The 22,273-nt window shown below is 40.3% G+C and overlaps 1 pseudogene; it reads right to left on the bottom strand.

The window, feature by feature from the left end:
- Nucleotides 1–16,079: 16,079 nt before the first annotated feature.
- LOC139717239 (uncharacterized) lies at nt 16,080–19,572 on the bottom strand (annotated as a pseudogene).
- Between the last annotated feature and the right edge of the window lie 2,701 nt (nt 19,573–22,273).

Below are 22,273 nucleotides of genomic sequence, written 5' to 3'. Positions count from 1 at the left end.
TTTTTTTTTTTTAGTGATTTTCCAAATGTTGATTCCATCAAATATGCGTATACGAGATATCTCAATTTCAACCTTAAAAAGATAAAAGCTCCATCGGAAGGGAAGGGTGGAGATAACACTCGCCCACGCCTTCTCCCTGCTCCCCCCCCCCCCCCCCGCCATGCAAAGAAGTAGACTGTGGCTATACCCAGTTCGCTTTATTTCAATTCTAAAAACGCAAAAGCTCCGCGAGCGGGAGGGGGAATCCCCCTTCCCCTAAGCTCTAGACTTTATACATACGCACAGATGGTGCACATTCGGAATAAGAGCTAAATTCACACTTTTAACACTTCGATGAAAAAGCATTGCACCAAAAATGTGCACCAGATCGCTGAATTTCAGGTCTGAAAACGCAAAATCACCTTCGTGTGGGAGGGGATATGCCCCTATCTACACCCTCGTGCTTTTTCTGTTTTATTGCTGAACAGACAGTGTTCATGATATTCAGTGCAAGAATTAATACAAGAAGACTAGTGTATTTAAATGATACCATTTTATAGGCAAATTGTTCAATAATAATCTACACTAAAATATCCTGCTACCTTAAACAAGTGGGACTGTTTCACGTCGATAAAACGCGCAAAAACATGCATCAAATTGCACCATTTGCAACATCAAAATGCAAAAAGTTCTTACCGTGGGAGGGGGACACCCCCTCCCACACCCTCCCCAATGCCTCCCCCCTCGCTTGTTCCGCTCGCTCGGGTTCAGTCGCGTTCATGATATTCAGTGAACAGAATTAATACAAGAAGTGTATTTAAATGATACCATTTTATAGGCAAATTGTTCAATAATAATCTACACTAAAATATACTGCTACCTTAAACAAGTGGGACTGTTTCACGTCGATAAAACGCGCAAAAACATGCATCAAATTGCATCATTTGCAACATCAAAATGCAAAAAGTTCTTACCGTGGGAGGGGGACACCCCCTCCCACCCTCGCCCCTCGCTCGCTTGCTCCGCTCGGGTTCAGTCGCGTCCATGATATTCAGTGAACAGAATTAATAAAAGAAGTGTATTTAAAATTATACCATTTTATAGGCAAATTGTTCAATAACAATTTAATCTACACTAAAATATACTGCTACCTTAAACAAGTGGGACTGTTTCACGTCGATAAAACGCGCAAAAACATGCATCAAATTGCACCATTTGCAACATCAAAATGCAAAAAGTTCTTACCGTGGGAGGGGGACACCCCCCTCCCACACCCTCCCCTCGCCCCTCGCTCGCTCCGCTCGCTCGGGTTCAGTCGCGTTCATGATATTCAGTGAACAGAATTAATACAAGAAGTGTATTTAAATTATACCATTTTATAGACAAATTGTTCAATAATAATCTACACTAAAATATACTGCTATCTTAAACAAGTGGGACTGTTTCACGTCGATAAAACGCGTAAAAACATGCATCAAACTGCACCATTTGCAACATCAAAATCCAAAAAGTTCTTACTGTGGGAGGGGGGACACCCCCCTCCCATACCACACCCTCCCCTATATACCCCTCGCTCGCTCCACTCGCTCGGGATCAGTCGCGTTCATGATATTCAGTGAACAGAATTAATACAAGAAGTGTATCTAAATTACACCATTTTATAAGCAAATTGTTCAATAATAATCTACATCAAAATAAACTGCTACCACAAACAAGTGGGACTGTTCGACGTCGATAAAACGCGCAAAAACATGCATCAAATTGCACCATTTACAACATCCAAATGCAAAAAGTTCTTACCGTGGGAGGGGGGACACCCCCCTCCCACACCCCCCCCCCCCCCCTCGCTCGCTCGGGCTCGGTCGCTTCGCTCCCTCGCAGACTAACCGCCCCCCCCCCCCTAAGATGAAATCCTGGCTACGCCGTTGCAGTGGAGTGCTATAATGTCTGATTTGCTAGCCTTTAACTTTCTATGAGTATCTTTCGTGATTTATAGGAGTTATCTGTTATCAGATAATGTCACCCATTACCCTTGTCCGTCTTTCGTAACCGCTCATACTTAAAAGTAACAAAAGAAGTTCTTAGCAAGATGAAGGAGACTGTAATTTTTACAATGTGAAAGTATTCATACAACTCATGCCATGAAAACATACTTACATGTAAACAATTGCAGTGATTACATGTAGTTTCTTCACGATTTGGATATTACACTACACGGCGCATTTCAAATACACGACACAAATTCTAATGGACAAAAGGTCGAAAGTTCCCAAGCCTTGCAGTCACCTTGTGATAAATGGATTTCAGTCGGAAATTGATATGCTTAATTTCTATATTTTAACCATATGCATGACCGCAAAAGTTTAAAGTACAACATGAAAACTTTGATCTTAAAACAAATTATTTTCATTTTTGTCTATTTGAGATGTTTTGGATTAAATCTGTTTAAAGACAAAGAAAATCAAAGAAAGAGATGTGAGATATTTTTTTATTATGACTTCAAGAACATTTTCTTGTTAAGCAACAAGTTAGTGAGCTATCATTAAACTAGATTAGGATTCCTGTATGTACATAACCATGATGACGAACTTACTTTGAAATGTATACAAATGGCGCCTAACCTGTTTCGTGGTCAAACTTCATAATTATCATATATACATATATACATTTATCATCCATTATGTATATATATATATAAAAATCATCCATTATATAAATATATACAGGGTGGCCAAAAAAGAACGGAACACCCAAGATTTTTAATTTTAGCAATATTGTTCCTAATATGTCATTATTTTGTATACTATTGTAAGGGCCATTCTTTTTCCAATAGAATGACACCAAGTTCATTAATTTTGGTTAATGCATTATGGTTTTAGGACCATTTTTGTCAACCCTTGCAATTTTCAAAATGTGATCGTTTTCCACTCTCAGAGACACCGAAATCAGCGAGAATTCGGCTTGCCATAGAAGCAGTAACGTTCACAATGCCGTGGAATGTGGCTGTCATTGTCCGTTACCATTGTGAATGAGACGACCTGACGACAATAACACTGTCCGCCCCACATTCCGCACTTTGCGAACGCTACTGGTTCTACGGTAAGCCGAATTCTCACTGGTTTCTGTATCTCTGAGAGTGCAAAATGATCTCATTTTGAAAATTGCAAGGGTTGACAAAAATGGGCCTAAAATCGTAACGCATTAACTGAAATTAAAGAGCTTGGTGTCATTCTATTGGAAAAAGAATGGCCTTTCCAATAGTATGCAACATGATGAAATATTTGTAACGATATCGCTGAAATTAAAGATCTTAGGCGTTCCATTCTTTTTGGGCCACCCTGTGTATATATATATATATATATATATATATATATATATATCATATATATCATATGTTATCATATATATATTATACATATTCAAAACAAACATCCCTGTCATTGCCGGTTTTGTGCTACCACTTTCAACAACAAAATTAAAAATCAAAGCTGATAATTTTAATTATTTTGCCCTGAAGGTCAGGGATAAACTGACTTTTGTTTGTTTTTTAATTTAATTAAGTTAATAAAAATCAATAAAGGTGTTCAGTTGAGCAAAAATGTCATTTGTGTAGTGGTATTCCTAAAGTAACGTGAAAACCAGATGTTTTGATTTACATTGCTTTTTATTCCTGATTTGGCTTGGCACTGATTTATTTATTCAATGGGGCAATCCTTTTGCCCCGATTTCAGTGATACCCATGATAAAGCGAGAAATAAGTACGGTTGGCCATTTTGCATGGCGATCAGGAGGTTGTCATTGGACATAGGGCAGCGGGTATCGCTAGCAGTACCATGTGTGACACTGCATCACAAAACCAACAAAAGACTAAGGATTTGAATATAGCCTTTACTTCAGAAACTCTTTTCATTTTATAGTACCATTTTCCAGAGTGTGTGCTTCCTTTTCGATATAGGTTACCAGAGCCTCCATCACTTGAATGTATAATATTTCCTGTGACTTTTTGTTGGCTTTGTGATGCAGGCACATTAATAATGACACCTTAAAGGGGCTTATATTCGCACACAAAGCTACTTTGGGAGGAACACTTATTGTCGTTTATGCCATAGTAGCCATCGCGCCTAAAGAATTGGATGCAGTTCTCGTCGCCATGGTTATCATCATCATCCGGCTGATCGGGAAACCACAGGGGGTCCGATACGGGTACCATGCCGCCAAAGTACGTCCAGGTGTAGCTTCCCTCCACCTCAATGTCATTGAGACCCAGCCAAATAATATTATACGCCACACCTTCATAATCCGTCTGGCCCGTGAACGGGTAGATAGTGCGGAGAAACTCGACCACCGTTTCCAGCTCTTCGTCGGCATCGAGGGCGACCAGGTGACCACCGAGCTCGACGCACTTGTCACGGGCTGCGAACCAGTTCAGTGAAGACCCGTTGCTGTAGAGGTAGCAAGACCCTGCAGCGCCAGCGTGTTTAGCAGGCCAGTTTTTCGGGCATTCCCCTGTTGAGAACAGAAACGAGAAGCAAATAGAAAAATAATTCCAAGAAATGTAACGACTCGATTACTGTAAATGGTATAATAACTTTGTTTGTGTAATGTGTGTTTGTTTATTTAGTTATGTGAGAATATTTGTTGTCGAGACTATCAAAAATATGAAAATGAAACGATAACCTTAAAAATCGTTGCAATACAGATTACAGTTGAGATGACAGTCGCTGTTCTATGAATTCTGATCTGTATAAATGCAGATCTTAGTGTGAATAATGTCATGGATGAATGGATGAATAATTCAATGAATGAATAAACAAAAAGGGAAAAACAGTAGGCCTACTGGGTTGAAATGCACGCAGTGTACAAAATATGCAAAGAAGATGCCAACCCCTGATGATATAATTACCTTTATTCACTCTGAACCTACATCACAAAACCACCAAAAAAGCACCAGGCATAATAGAGCATACTTTAAGCTTTAAAATGCTGTGTAACTAAAAACATTATTTGGATTCTCGTAACCTCTAGAAATGTTGCAAAAAAGCACACACTCTGAAAAGATGTTTACAAAATGTACAGTAATGATCGTCTGAAACGATCGTCTGAAACGCGGCCGTTACACGGTAAAAGGGTCTATCTTTAGAAATGTTACTTCGGAGAAAAACGGGTTTAAAGTTTCTTGTATTTGTATGTCTGCCTCTTGTGTTTGTATAGAAAATGACTTGTGATTGTTATGTATTATGAAAATATACACATAAAAGACATGTTTTAGAAAATTTCATCTTAAATGCTTATTTTAGTCCAGAGTTATTACAAAATGTATACAAATAGACCGTTTTACCGTGGAACTGCTAAACGCCCAACGATAGTCCAGACGTTCATCTGCACTGTGGGTAGATTGTAACATTTCTTCGCAGCGTACTCACAATCTTCACAGGTCTTTCCGTAGAATGGTTCTGCACAGTGACACACGAAAGACTCCAATGTCTCCTCACAGCTTCCTCCATTCAAGCAGGGCGACGACACGCAAGCTTTAAACATAGAACGTGGTATCATATAGGTCTTGTTATACAGCTTGATCTCAAAGCGAAAAAAACGCCATCTTTAACCATTTCAAAATATATCAATCATAGAGCAAAAGAAAACCTTCCAGCAAATAAATGTCCACATTGCAGTAATACCTCACTTGTTACAGAATAACAAGGAAGGTGCTTGAAGTAATAATTAAGATATCCTGTGTTTTCTTTTTGATATTCTACGTTATCAGTTTCATTGGCAAACAATAAATTCTAAATCAATTTTATAGATGATAATGGAAAAAATTCGCTTTCCGACCACCAAACCCTTCATCATAATCATTATGTCACTGAACCATAGGCCTATACATATTGATAAATCACCTGGCCGTGCGCAGTATAAATTCATTTTCTCCCTTGCTCTTTCCGGAACCATATAAGCGGCATAATTATTGTTGTGGCCACGTGGGACGCGCTTCACAACGAGCTGAACAATTTCTCCTGTCTCTTCTGAGGAAATGGCCGGGCACACGTCCGGAGGCAGAACTCCAGTGCCGGTATCGATGGCCCCTGCAAAAGACCGTTAACCCACAGAGGACGAGTTCCTAGTGTACTCGAGTAAGTGTCTACGGAAAATGCATGTTGGAGCAAAACCAAACCGTCCTCAACGGGTAGACTAAAAAACAACAATAAACCACTCTCCTAAGAAGAGGGGAGGGGGTTATCTTACTGAACTGTGAATGTTGCCAAAAGTGGCAAATAGTAGTTCATAAGGTTTCGTCAGGGTTCGTAAACTGTTTCAATCAAATTTGTAAGCAGTTGCAATCGAATTTGCAAACAGTGTTTCTTGTAAAGAAAAGACATTTTGAACACGTTCACATTTTCTTCGCGACAAGTTGTGACAAGGGGAAAAACTGTTTAAGACAAAGAAAATTATCTGCGAATTAATTGCACATTTTTGTGAACTTAATTCAATTTTTTTGCGAACCCTGACGAAACCCAGGACTCGCTACATTCCCAATCATTTGCATCTCAGTGAAATACTCCCTTAAGGGGTATTTCAAAGAGAAGCGTATGCTTAAGGGGATATCTCACTGAGTTGCAAGCGTTGCAAATTCTAAGGAATTTCAGGATTACAGTTGTGATTAAATTCGTAAATATTTGCGAACGAATTCGCAAAGAAATATCATTGTCGTAAACGGTTTTTCTCTAAAGAAATGTTGAACATGATCAAATGGTGTAAATCTGCTAAGGGTCGAGGGTTTGGTGGTTAAACAAGACATAATTCTTTCTTGGATGCAGATGTGGTCCTGAAAAAACACTTACTAAAAGCTCTTACCATCATCAGAATTAATACATTAACTTACCTAAAATCGTGTACGCCGTGAAAATTAGAACACAGTAGATCACAGTCACCTGTCATCGAACAATACACAAGAATAAATACGGCAAGAATGAATTATGAGCTAGCAGAAATTGTGCTCTTTGGATCTCATCCTTGCAAAACCTTTCTGTTGCTGAGCAATGTCATGAATGTTGGGAAATAATTGACATGGAAACCATGTTTTTGCTTGAATCATGATACTATAGATGATTCAACTGGTGGTAAATAGCCATTAAGAGGCTCTTAATAACATTATCTACAATTTGCAGGCGAAACAAAAATCCCATTTTAATGCTTAAAATTTATAGTTCTGATCTGTGATTTTGCGATAGAAACAACCAATGTAAATATATTTACCAGTATTATCAATGTTATCAATGTTACGGATTGTTAAATATACAAACAATAAACAATGGTTACAATAAGATTGTTTCTAGAATAAACCATCTACAGTTGTGGTTAATTGAGAAAAAATAGTTATTTATCCTGATATTTTAGGCGTTGCTGCGAAATAATTTTGTGATACAGCTGACCTACACATATACATGAAATTTGATAACTCGAACATTAAAAAAAATAAAAAATAAGAAATAACTGCTCCCATGGTGAATAATACCTTTACTGTGCAGAGGAACTATGCCTATAGCACGTGAAATGAGACCATAAAGGCCGTGTCACACGGTCCTTTCCGGGCAAGCCTTGGGTGCGACTTGCGAAGAACAATTTTTGCTTCCCAGAAGTCCCCGCAAATGACCCGCACATGACAGTACCTAGTAAGTATCTCACCCATAGTGACCCGGAGTTGCGCACGCAAGTCCTCTTTACCGGCAGCCAAGTTTTGGCCCTGTCACATCTTTCCGGGCAAGATACGCGGGTTCGATGCGTGTGGGGATTTTCGAGAACGCAGGACAACTTCTGCAGGCGGACAAGGATTTGGGCGAGTTTCGCATGCGTCTTACTTGCTGGACCCGTGCTACTTTCGTTCTACTTACGTCCATTCCGTTTGACCTGCGTGTAGGCGCATGGGTGGCGAGTGAGGGCTGACAACTCGGCGATGGAATTCCTCTGAAGGAATATGATATGGTCATGCTCAAAACTAGGCTGCGGGTAAATCGGACTTGCGTGCGCACCTGCAGGCGAGATACGCGCTATGTACTGTCAGGTGCGGGCCAACTGCTGGGAGGCCCGGGTAGCAAAAATTTTTCCTTGCAAATCAACCCGCAATGCTTTCCCCGATACGGTGTGACAAGGCCTTAAGCATGCTCAAAACTCGTTACGGCCGAGTCACGGGGGTTTGCCGGCAAAGGTTCACGTAGAACGCCAGTAGAAGGCCCTTAGCGGCAGCACCTCGCAGTCAACTCATACGAGTGTACTTCGCAGCTGTAACGCAGGTACTTCCCAGTCCCCGTATGTCGCTCGTAACTGAAATCGGTTTCGAAGCTCTCACGCAGGTCACACGGAATACACGCAAGTAGCAGATAAGTAGCACGCGTCTAGCAGGTAAGACGCAAGTACGGAACTCGCCAACATCCTTGTCCGCCTGCAGAAAATTTTCCTGCGTGCTGGAAAATCCCTACTCGCAACAAGCCCGCGTAGATTTCCCAGAAAGGCGTTGCAGGGCCTTTAGTTTGTTTTTATAGCAAACTTACAAGGGTGAAATAATAACGTTCCGACAAACAGTATTACAGAACAGATGTTTCGTCAAAATTGAATATGAACCGAGAAATCATTCAATATTATACGAATAATTTATGAGTTGTGAGTGCATAGGGCACGAATATCGCACGAGGCGCGAGATAAGCCACTGGTCTATTCAACAAGGCGCGTAGCGCCGCGTTGAATAGACCAGTGGCGAATCTCGCGCCGAGTGCGGTATTACGTGCCCCAATGCACGAAAAAAATCATAAATTATTCGTTTTATACAATACCTTGTCCACAATCACAGTATTAAATTAGTGACCGCTAACTCAGGAAGGCCCAAAAATAAATGTAACAATTAGGCCGAGAATTGTAAACCACCCTGTGTAAGCTGCTTTCAAACACTCGTCATGATTCGACCACACAGTCACAGGAATCACAAACTCCGCAGGGTCTATACCCATTCTACGCTAACGTTAGATCGAGTTAGGCCTGACTGTTAAGCCTACCTGAGATGTCGGTAGATCTAGTAGTAGGTCTAGACTTTCTCTATTTCCGAAAATGATTTTGTATAAAAACACAGAAAAATAATAATTAAATTACGGTTTGTCAACTTGAAATGAAGTCTTGATTTTGGGATCACTGTGGTCCACGTAGCAGATCAGAGTCAAAACTAAAAACACAGCAGTAGGTAGGCCGCAATACATGCAACTAGCTAGGTATCGAAAAGTAGCTGCGCGTACACGTTAACGTTAACACGTTAAAGGGTGCACACACTTTTGGTTGAGACTTAATTTCAGATTTCTAACATTTTTTGGTGAGATAATGAGAAACCTCTTATGAAACATGAAAGAGCATGTAATTCTATGAGGAATTCAACGTTTATTTGATGAAAATTGGTTTTGAAATGGCTGAGATATTAAAAAAGAGCGATTCTAATAAAGTGTGGGACCCACACTTTATTACGATCGCTTTGTTTTACTTTGTTTTTGGATGTTTCAGTCATTCCAAACCAGATTTTCATCAAATAAACTTTGAATTCCTCTTAAAATGGTATGCTCTGTACTACATCATAAGTGTTTTCTTGGTATCTCGCAAAAAGTTCAAAGCCCAATTCTCATCTCTACCAATACTGTACTATCCCTTTAACGTTGCAGTACTCCGCCGCGACTGGTCTGTTTACCGGCAGCGCATCGCAGCGCAGCCGGCCAGCACGTACAATGTAGTTTGCTGGCGCTTTGCTGCTGTGAGCCACAGAACTCTGTGAGCGGCCATGCATTAGTAGCCCCCCACGAAGCCGTGCTATAGTACCTTCGAGCCGTGCAATAGGCCCATGCCAGGGGCCTATTGTATGGCTGTCACTCTCAATGAGTTTGATAGGTATTTTCTATTGAATGTCATGTGACATGTTCTTGGCCAATCATTCGACATCATTCTGAGGTGTTGTATAATAAATTTTATCACATTAAGCATTAAGGAAGTACAATGATCCCAACACCTCACAAAAAATAAATAAATAAAAAATAATTGAAATCATTGGTGATCGAAGACTTAACCATTGCAACCTCGTATTTATTTGATTTATATAAGCAAAGATTTCTGGAAAGTTTAGAAGGAGGGAAATGCTAACATCACAGTTTTTCTGGGAACATTGTTATGTCATCATGTTATGTGAAATGTGAGGTATCACAGAAATTGTTCTAATTTGCTCCATCTGACAATGAACTTACATGATGCAGATTATTTTGTAATAGTGCTTCAAAAGGAAATCAGGTGGTAAATACTTTGGTAAACATTTCCTGACCATACCTCATGAATATCTAAATAAGCGTGTTGATGATATCATGCCCTCACAATTTTTCATGTATATGTAATAAAAAATCATTATAATGATATGAAATTGAGAGAAAAAAAATCTTATCTATAGTTAAGACAGGTAAAGCATATTCCCATATCAAAATATGTCAGAGATGATATTGTTTTTGATGATGTTTTTTTAATTTTGAGTAATTTCCAATATAAACGCTATTGGGAGTTATTACAAATTATGAAATTTCCTAGCAAAAGGCTTAACGGGACGGTATAGTATTGGTTGATATGATAATTCAGGTTTTAACTTTTTGCAAGATACCTAAGAAACTGCTTTATGAAATGTTAAAAAGCATACAATCACAACAGGAATTCAGTTTATTTTATGAAAATCGGTTTTGAATAAGCTTGGATATCCAAAAACAAAGTAAAACAAAGCGATCCTAATAAAAGGTGGGTCCCACCTTTTATTAAGATAGCTTTGTTTTGGATGTCTCAGCCATTTCAAAACCGATTTCCATCGAATAAACTTTGAATTCCTCTTAGAATTAGAACTATAAGCTCTTTATAAGAGGTTTCTCATTATCTCACAAAATCATTATCAAAAACAATGGTAACCTCAAGCCCATCAAACCAAAAATTGTATCCTCCCTTTCTTGTGTTTAGAGCAGAATGCTGGAAGGACGTTGCATTTGACATTCAAATGACAATGGGATTGCTTCTTCACTTTTTGCATTTCATGTTTTAAAATCATGACTTCGACATACCGTATAGACAAACATCCTATCCTCGTACAAAATGTTGAGCTGATTGAAGGTTCGGATAGAGAAACACCAAACGTCCTCAGCATAAAACGAGAATCGACAATAAGAAACATCTATATATATATATATATATATATATATATATATATATATATATGTATATATATATATATTATAATGGTACGTAAGCTATGTTTGATATACGATTTATGATGAACAATGAGAAGACCAACCTTCTTCAGGCTTCGGGCTGTGACTTGATCCATACTTTGCCACATCAGTCCGGTTTTATGATCCTGCCCAAAATCCTAACTCCGCTGCACAAAAACGAATTCAAGCAGAAGTACTGCCTCGGCTCTGGACCGGCAAAATAATTTTGTTGGTGGACTCTGGAGGTGTGTCCCTTTCCCTACAGTCCTTTTCTCAATCTTATCAAAACCACGCATGCGTAGAGCGAATGGTGATTTTACAGTAGAAAAAAAATATGCCAGATATTCATCATTACTCAAATATAAAACGACAATAAAAACAAAAACAAAAACAAATGCAACAAAAAGATAAAGATCAGAACATTATGAACTTATTTTATCATTACAGAAATTGGGCCAGACTTTAAGACAACGCGTAATTTCAACTAATGTTACACTTCTGGTTACCATGGTTTCGCCTTAATGCGGGAAACGGTGTGATGCCTTCCCTGGATAACGCCCCTCGATTGTAAAGTGCACGGGTTCTGAATATTACATATGAAAAAAACAACAATAACATTCATCTTTACTCAATGAGAAGTGAAAACAACAACCATAAGGATGATAACAACAACAATAACAACAAGCACAGCAAGAATATCATCAGCATAACCTTTAGGAAACCCAATGGCATATCCTCATCATGCATGCAGGTGTTCGTGCCAGAATTAGGGTGGTTTAAAAAAAATAAAAACTTTTCTCTGTTTTCTTCGGATAACCGTAGTCTCGTCAAGGTCCGGGAGCAATTAAGGCATATATAGGCTAATGCGTTCCCTTGATAACAACGCTCGTAAAGTGCACGGGTTTTAATGATGTTGAGAAAAGGCGAAAATACAAATAGGGGACATTGCACTTATGCCCTTTTATCAGGAAAAAAAAAGGGAAACATCAAACAGGTGAAAGGAAAGGAGAAAAGAAAAGAAAGGAAAAAGAAAAGAAAGGAATAAAGGCAGACATAAAGGCGAAGAGAGAGAGAGAAAAAAAAGAAAGAATGCGAGGGGAGAGAGAATTATGATGGATGTTAGCTGCGAGTTTTCTTCCTTATTGTAATAATCTAAAAACGACGAATATACCCATCCAGTGGCACACTTAAGAAACAGGCAGAGAGGTCGTATTATACACACACACACACACACACACACACACACGAACACACACAGATATATTTAAATATATATATATATATATATATATATATATATATGTATATATATACATATTATATGGATTATATAGGTAGATATATATTATATAGATAGGCCTATATGAATAGATATTATATCTATCTATCTATGCTATACACGTATATATTTAAATACTGAGTATACATTCATTTGTTGTCGTCGTCATGGTGTGTTTTGCTCAGCTAGACAAAAGTTCTTTCCCTTTCAGGTGTTTTCTTTTCTTTCCTCTGGCGTGTAAGAAAACAACAAAAACTGCAATATAACTTATGTTTCGTATTGCCGTACAATATTACTCAGACAAAGGCGGCTGGAATTCAGACTAGACATGCTAGACTACGCCCAAATTCACGAAGGTGGTACAATATCCTTGTCCATTATTTCGTCACGAAATCGGTCATTTTGTCGACGAAATTAACATTTTTATTTCGTAACGAAATAGACAATGCGACCCTTGGCGCCCCATACGTTTGTCCATGGTTTAAACCATGAACAAAGATTGTACCATCTTCATAAAATCGGGCCTGAGAGGTCAGTGTGGGGAAGTTTTCTCCTCTTTCATTAAAAAAAAGAAATATATATATATATATATATATATATATATATATATATAAATGGTCGATGTACATTTTGCACTTAATTCCGTGCCTTTTAACTATCTTACCCTCATTTAGATTATTATTATGATATTCGTACAAACACGTGTAACACACAGACATGTGTATGATCAGTACATGCATTCATAAATACAGATGTCTGTGTGCGTTGCATGATTTTGATATACATTTAAAATACAAGTTTTCTAAAAAGAACTGGGGAAGGCATTCATTTGGCCATCGTTGATATTGCCCGGAGGAAGTTGAATTTTTACGACTCGAGGAACTTTGCTCGCAGGGTCACAGCCTGAAGTTGAGATCCAGATAGGTGGCAGTGTCCTATCAACGATGCTACGAGTAAAAACGGTCCATATCTGTTTTATAACTACATTGTATAATGACAATGACATCAGATGAAATTTCACTCGATTGAAAGAGGTAGGCAATCAACATAATAGATGAAGATTAATCATTGCAAACAGATTGCACAAACGACCGAGATCACCTTGGGCTGTGGAAGCCAAGTGTTTACAAAAAGAAAGAAAGAAAGAAAGAAATCACAGTGCCTCTGGCCTTAATCTGGTATACAAACCGAAGGGGGCGGTTCAGAACTATGGCACGTTGTAGTACTATGGGGCAGCTTAGTGCTTTGTAAATAATCGAGAATTCCATGGGGCATGTAACAAGGTAATGAAAAGAATACCAACACACTTATAATTAGCCTGGTCAGGTTGGCAGGACCTGGTTCCGAGGGCAAGACCAGGCTAATTTGCACCCACTGCGATACATTCGGAAAGCAACCGGCGAGCTGCCGTATTTATATGATTTTTATTTCCATGAGAAGTAACATCATGCGATATTGCATAGCAGGAATATTCGAAAAGGTTTAACCCTCTCAAACTGTGCCAGTCAGCAAAATGTAGGCCTTCACACATTACTCCCACACAAATCTAGATATGAATAGGAAATTAATGTGGCACGCAGAGTATTAAATGACTTTGACGACATTTCGTGATCCGCGCTCGATAGTGGAGTCGTCAGCTGCGGCGGCAAAAGGCTCCCTCTATCGTCATCATGCAATCATGATTGGAGAAGAGAATATAAGCACGTGGAACGTTAAGATCACTACAATATCAAGCAGGAAAGTATGACAACGTTGTTCTGGAGATGAAGAGATCGGAAGGCAATGTTCTGGGCATGCCAAGGATGCGCTGGCCACAAGGGGGAAAATCAGGTTAGAATATAATAAGGAATCACCATGGTGTAAAATTCCGTGTGCATACTCTAGAAATAGAAAGACACTTAAGTAAACGGAGTTTGGATCTTGATGTCAAACGACGTTTCTTCTGCGACGACCGATTCAGAGCGGGCAATAATCACAATTCTGAAGGAAAACCATTCAACTACAACATTATTCATCTATGTGCACCAACCAGCGTGAGTATCAAGAGAGGAGAAAATCGACGAATTATAGACAAGTGTATGGGCCTCACCAGTTTTTTTCAAGGGGGGAGGGGTAAGTTTAATTAAAAGGGGGGCCTGCAGTGCAACTTTCTGATTTCACTTCTGGGTTTAATGGAGTTGATAAGTAAAACTTTATTTTTAGGGTCTGAAGGGGAGGTCCTTTCGCACCAACGCACCCCTCCCCCTGGTGACGCCCATGAAGTGCATAATCAGGTGTGGGAGGCATATCGGCAGCACAAGCCGGGTGATGAATTCCAAATGTGGACATGTTTGGAGAGATTCAACCAGGGGCGAGCGCGATGTCCAAGGCCTGTGTGTCCTAGGCGAGAGGAGCGAACGAGGTGAAAGATGGATTGAGAGCTGTACGATACACCAGCAGGTGATCAAGAACACTTGGACAGTTTCATTGTAAAATGGGTTGAAAGGGACTGTACAGTACTGGTTGAGGTGGGGATTCAGGTTTATAACATTCCTGATAAGTGAGATAAGGAGAAACCTCTTATGAAATATGAAAGAGCATGTAATTTTAAGAAGGATTCAACTTTTATTTGATGAAAACTGGTTTTCAAATGGCTGAGATGTCCACAAAAAAGTAATAATAATAAAAGGCGACAAGCCACGCCTTTTATCAGGATCTCTTTGTTTCACCTGGATTTTTGATATCCTTCCGCCATTTCAACACCGATTTTCATCTAATAAACTTTTGATACCCCTTAGAACTGCATGCTCTTTGACATCTCACAGAGTGGTTTCTCAATATCTCACAAAACGTTAAAAGCTAAATCCTCACCTCAACCAGAACTGTAGGGCCTACACACCTTTGAATATTGATGAAGAAGATAGAGGTTGTATTGGCAGACCTGTACTGAAGACAATGAGGGTGGTGATTTGGCTTAGTCGGTAAACGCAACTGCGTCTAAAGGACCCGGGTTTCCGAATCTCAAAGAGCAATTGTTACCAGTCCTGTGATCCTACCGTTCCCTCAGCAGGCAAAATATCTTAGGACAGAGTCATCAAATGCAAGTTAAAGATTCCGCTTCATCAATTCATCGTAAAGAGAGCAGGGAGCCGGTGAGTAGTGGTCCCAACCCACATTCACCTCGATCATGTGCACTGATGTGGATCCCTATCCATGAATGACAAGCTAGTTCAGCTGAACAAGGGTTATCCAGCCAGAAAAAAAAAATCAATTGCAGTACATCATGATGGAGAAGTTGTTGATTGGTGGTACAAATTTGCCCGTGTAATCACTTTAGAATATAGTTCTATGTTTTATGATTCTGTGTATGCGATCACACGTGCGCGACCGCGAATGTTTGTAAACACACATCCGCCGGTTACGTAATCTTCATGTTGAATCATTCGTTTTGAACTGCAGCCTTATACACTTCGCCCAGGTTGAATTTAATGTTGTGAATATATTAAGCTGGGCGTGCCTGATGGAATTTTCCATGTATGTGAGAATATTCATCTTAAGAATCCATTGCTCGCGTCAGTCGACAATCAAGAAGCCAACCTGCCCCTAGCCCGTTTTTCTTCGACGACGACGGCGATAAAAAGTTTTCGTCGACTTGACCAGGCGAACCACCAGGCGGTCTGGAGCCAACGCCCACCTGTGATTGCTACACGGCAACTATAGTCAGTGGGAGCCACGCCGAGGTCGATCCAGGGCGTCGACACTGTGCGTGAATGGCGACGCGGACCCAGTGGCCAACGCCCTTCTGCCCGGCATAGTCGCGGAGCTGCAAGCTGACCTGAGATAGCGGCAGCAGCGTCGCCGTCTGATTCGACGACGTCCTCGTGCATCGACGCGTTCTCCACGTGATATAGCGCCTGGCGTCGCCTCCCCGTCACGTCGCAGATAAGTAAGGGGGGCCCCGACGTTGTTTTTCTTGGGGTAAAACCCCGGCCAGGTATTACATTATCTGTCTTTAAGTTATCTTTCGTTGAAGCGATCCTTTCTAAACCTTGAATTGTTATAGTTAATTTCGCTGTAATGTTTTAAGCAAGAATGATTATTCCGGTTGGAAACTGATTGTTAACCAAATTCCTAATAAAGCTCCGGAAGATTTGTTCATTTCAACTGACTGAGACCGCCTTGCATTCTTTGTGTGAAATTGACCGTAATAATTGGCATATCAAACGTGGTGTGCGGCAAGCAGCAGTTGGACAAATTCCCTGACGTTGCAACCATCCATTGATCTGTTCATATTTTGGTCATAATGGTAGTAATTTTGGCATTATCGTGAAATTTGTCACCAGTGACAAATTTCCGCGGCAGGACAATTTCGCCTTTGACAGCTCGCGTATTCCGCGAGAGAGTGACTCGCACAATCGTAGTTAATTTGATTTAATTAAATTTCATTTCATTTATTTTATTTCCAACAACATTTTCATACACAAAATAACACAACATCTATACAATGTCGTAACAAAGAAAAATACGTGAAGTTAACAATACTACACATGAAAAAAAGCAAGAAAATATTGCAGGAAATGGAGGAGACATGCTAAAAATCGCTGGAGGTCGCTGCGATCCACGACTGTGTGTTTCCTGGTTCTTTTCGCCTTTCGTTACTCGCGCAATCTCATAATTTTTTTTTCTTCAAATAAATCATATATATCATAAAAAGTTTGAAACAGTTAATGAATATTAAGGCAATATGGAAAATCAAATTATATAAAGATATGGATTATATAACGTGCCAAAAATAGTCAATATTATGACTGATTGCCATTAAAGAGGTCCTGAAATCCAAATGCATGTTTATTTGTGTTGATTTATGATACCCTCAACATCACTTTTGCGGTAAAACGAATATCTAGAAACATTCCATATCTTTTTAATGATTTTTTCTTCTATTTTTCTTCAGATTACTTGGGAACGCCCCCCCCCCCCCCCCCAAAAAATCCTTCCAAACCAATCAATATTCATATTCTTGAGATGACATCATCTGTCAATCATTGCTTAAGTGCTGAAATGTTTAACAAAAGACATTGGAATGCACCTTCCCCTCGACTCTGCATAGCTTGCATGTTTCAGTCACATGAACGTGACTAACAAAAGACATGGCGAGGGAACATGCAAGTTATGCAGAGTCGAGGGGAATAGAATTAAGATTTTTTTTTTTTTAGTATCCCTGATCTTCTTTATATTGAGATGTAAAATCTACAGTATGTTTACGAGAAATTAGATGAAACTTAACGGCATACCGCATTCTCTCTTCAAATGTGCGTCGATCCTTTTCTAAAATTTCTGGAAAGCAATCAAGATTTCTCCTTTGAAGGCCGGATATTCACAAAATCAATAATCAATACAGTAGGAGTAAAAGACGAACGGATAAATGCGTAGGTTCCTTGTAGATGTGACACTTTTTACGCAGTTTGTTGTTTCCGTGATCCAAGTGTATGAGTTAAGCCCTAATGGAAATCGCTATCAGACTGATGAAGACCAAGTTAGCACGAAGTTGGATTTTTAGTATGGATTTTCCTTTTTCTCCGACGTTTTGCTTCCTGTTTAAGCGGGAATTGCCAAGTATCCCTCGGGATGGTGAAGTCTACTGGCGCTAGACGTGATTGTGCGCATTTTATTTTATTTATTTATTTTTTTGCCGTTACCCTTGCTATTGTTTTTTCCGTTTTTTCCTTTCACTGTCCAGGTGGTAGAGCTTGAGGCAGGCGGAGAGTGGACCCTTTTAGCTACTGGGTCGGATGATAGCGTAGGGGCAACATCTCGTGCGTGAGCTGTAGGCCTGGAAGTTGATGGGCCAGCTTCATCTGAACTCACTGACGGCGGCGAAGGCGAGGTACATTTAACCGTCACATCAGACTGGACAGAAGTATCGACAGGATTGCCATCTTCTTTCATCACTTTCTCTCCTTCCGTGACATTCCAACTGTCAAAAAGCGGCACCCTCATCTCCAAGTTTGGTTTTCTACGCAGAGAGTATAGTGCTCGCGAACGAGATTGAAGAAGGCTGATATGACATCGTAGCGATTGACCACAACTCTGTTCCACCAGATAACTTCACACAGATGGCTTTCAAATGTGGTTATTTGCACCCATTGATGCGGCGAAAGTGGTCCTTTGAGATTTTCCACGAGCCTTCGGTTGTATTTGTGGGGACCACTTTTTCTGCGCCGGTAGATGTATTCCTGTACCGCTGAACGAAAGTATGTTTGTGCTCAACTGCGAAGTGATGGTAACCACGACTGTTAAGGCTGCTATACGCTTGCCACCCATCGGAGTATGGGGATATTATTAGACCCCTTTTCTACATGTCTCTCGATGAGAGGTATGAGGGTGGTTTCATCCCTCCTCTCGACAGGATATAGAATCAAACGATTGGAAGAGCGCTCCACCATCCCAAATATCCAGATCTTCAATCCGCGATGGTCTCCACGATGGTACTTTCATCTATTTCTATCTCTCCCCTTAGCTTCTCCTCCTCCTCATAGTACAAATCGTGGGCAAACTTCCTACAGTGATCCCTCAGGAAATTCACCCAGTCCACTGCCGATTTGTATCCTCCATGCCGGACTGTATGGCGCATCGATGAAGTGACGACCCCAGAAGCCATTCGCGAACAAACACTAATAATTCCCGAACGTCGAAATGAACCCCTTCAAAAATCGAAAGTTTGTGAGAGCTGTAATTTGTCTCGTGCTTCCATGTAGCAGACCCCCTACACCTCCAAATTTTCCCGCCCTTTCTGCTCTTGGCGCTTACCACTTTGCAAGGCCTCCCACATTTTTCGTAGAAGAAATTTGCCGCAATGAGGCCGTTCTGCTCCAACCACTTGTACAAGACAGCATCCTCCTGTGATAACAAAAAATGAAAAGAAAATGGATTCCGAAAATGGCCAAAATGCAGAGTGTCGACGCTCTCAACCTTGCTCTTCCAAGACATGATGAATACCCTGTGTTTTCCAAACGGATGCGAGAGTGCGAATGGCATCAGTCTCTTTCCAGCTACGTGGCTCAGTGCAGACCGCATCCTAATTCAAATCATTGGCATTCATGAATATAAAATGAAAATTATAAAAAAGACACGTTTCTTACCTTAAAGGACCGTACCTACTAGTATTTGGCGTCATATCCGTGTACACTCTGATTGGATGCGCGAGTGCGAATGGCATCAGTCCCTTTCCAGCTACGTGGCGCAGTGGGGGCGTCATCTGCAGACCGCACCCTTATTCTAATCATTGACATTCATGAATATGAAATGAAAATTAAAGAGATAAAAACTGTTTCTTACCTGAGAAGACCAGAATACTATTTGACGTCACCGTTTAAAAACTCATAGCGTCTGGTTGTAACGTTCCGTGCGCATAATTTGTATGCTCTTCCATTTTCAAACAGTCTAAAATAAAGCTCTATATGACATGTGCACCTGCTCGATCTCTGCAGAGTCCAAGCAGATCAGCCCACTCCATAAATACTTCGGGATTGAGTCCATTCACGAAGACGAAGGCTGCCACCAAACACCGCTGCCAATGTGTAATATTTTTCGTCCAGAAGTACCGTCTAATTTTCCGTGGCCATCGGCTCGCATTACCAATGATATCCTGAATGTGAGTCCACAGAATGTAGATGTCCCTGTTTCTTGATGTCATTGTAATTTACGCGGTTACTCAACAGACACTTGCCAACAAATGCCCCACGTTTTGAAAGATGGAAAGACGTTCGTATTAGCTCTTCGAAGGGAGTTGCAGAAAGCATTTGAATTGCACTCCAGTGCATCTCTGAATTATATTTATGAATAACTATGAGAAGAACGTCAAGCATGTTGAGAACTTCACCACAATCACATGATCCTTTAAATATTTGTTTTTAAGGCAAAGTGCCTCTATGTATACTTACGGAATTTGTCACCACCACTTTCATACTAAATAAATCGTTGCTAATTTGTTCATTCCATCAATCCCACTTTTCTCCCCTCTTCAGTACATGTACTAGTCAGGGGCGGATCTAGCTTGTTATAAAGGAGGGGGTTTTGGGTTGGGGGCGGTATGCGAGGGAGCGTATCGACCGAGCCAGAGCGAGCGAGGGGGGGGGGGGGGGGGAGGGTGTGGGAGGGGGGTGTCCCCCCTCCCACAGTAGGGCGAATTTTTTGAAAATCTGTGTGTAAAAATGGCGTTTTCTTGCATCTAAAACACCGCTATCCCCCCCAAAAAGAAATAATAATAATAATAATAACAATAATAAATAAAATAAATACATAAATAGAAAAAAAAAATAAAATTACAAGTTTTAAAAAAAAGATAAGATTTAACAAAAATTGGTTCCCGGATTTTTTAATTATTTATTTATTTATTTTTTTTATTTTTTTTATTTTTTTTTTTTTTGGGGGGGGGTTGCAACCCCCCTCCCCACCCCCATCCCCCCCCCCCCACTAGATCCGCTTCTGCTAGTCTATACTTTCAGATAGTTATGCTATCCAACATAGACAAATCACATCACACTCCACGATTTATTTAGTGTATGCTGCTCAAGGAAACTCTCTATGTGCTGATCGTGGAATTTGTCACCACCACTTTCCTACTAAACCTATCGTAATTAACCTGTTTATTCCATCAACCCCACTTTTCCCTTCTCTTCCAGACCACTCTGCCACTTTCAGAATGTTATCCTATCCAACATAATATACGAATCACAGTAGGAAACTCTCTATATACTGATCGTGGAATTTGTCACCAGCCCGTGTTAACTGGCACCCGAATCCCATAGGCAGTGGCAAATTCCACGATTAGTATAACTAATCGTGGAATTTGTCACCAGCCCGTGTTCATATTGCGTGGCGTTCCTATAGCCGGTGACAGATTCCGCGATAGGTCCTAAACTCTCGACCAAACTCTCCAGTGTCGTTGAGTTTGTCACCATATTCGGCCACTCCTGAACTGAATAAATCGTAATTAACCTGTTTATTCCATCAACCCCACTTTCCATTCTCTTCAAGACCACTCTGCCACTTTCAGAATGTTATCCTATCCAACATAATTATGTACGAATCACAGTATGAAACTCTCTATACTGATCGTGGAATTTGTCACCAGCCCGTGTTAACAGCAGCTAAAATCCCATAGGTGGTGACAAATTCCACGATCAGTATATTATAGAGAGTTTGCCGAGAGTTTCCTTTATACGTTTAGGGCCTATCGCGGAATTTGTCACCACGCTACTGAACGGCACGCAATATGAACACGGGCTGGTGACAAATTCCACGATTAGTATATAGAGAGTTTCGTATGAAAATTATTATTCATAAAAGATTATTACAAGTTAAAGCGTCTGAGCCTTCATCGTCCCGTCAGGAGATAGTGTATCAATAGGGAAATGTGTGGTGGAAATCTGTCACCGCTTGCCTCTTGTGTTAGGAGAGCTTCGCACGCACCGAACAATAGCTTTCATTCAAAATCACGGAAGCGTGCAAGCGGTCTGATATTCGGGTACGTGTTAGAAGATGTCACCAGTGACAGAAAACACGATAAATGGCCGTAATTTCAATGACTAATAGTGGACTCTGACATAAAGCGCTTGTCCGTCGAAAAAAGAAAGAAAAGAAAGAAAGAAAGAAAGAAAGAAAGAACAAGATGCACATGGCGCTGTAACAAAGCTGACATGAACTACTCTATACGCTGTTATTTTCGCGTACAGATATTTTCGCGAATGAGGAGGTCACAGACATTTTTGCGAGA

Source organism: Diadema antillarum, unplaced genomic scaffold (genome assembly GCF_040938485.1).
Source record: "Diadema antillarum isolate AM-2024a unplaced genomic scaffold, OU_Dant_1.0 scf00000073, whole genome shotgun sequence".
Classification (NCBI taxonomy): domain Eukaryota; kingdom Metazoa; phylum Echinodermata; class Echinoidea; order Diadematoida; family Diadematidae; genus Diadema; species Diadema antillarum.
The sequence above is the reverse complement of the archived record's forward strand: the minus strand, read 5'-3'. Positions and strand labels throughout refer to the sequence as shown.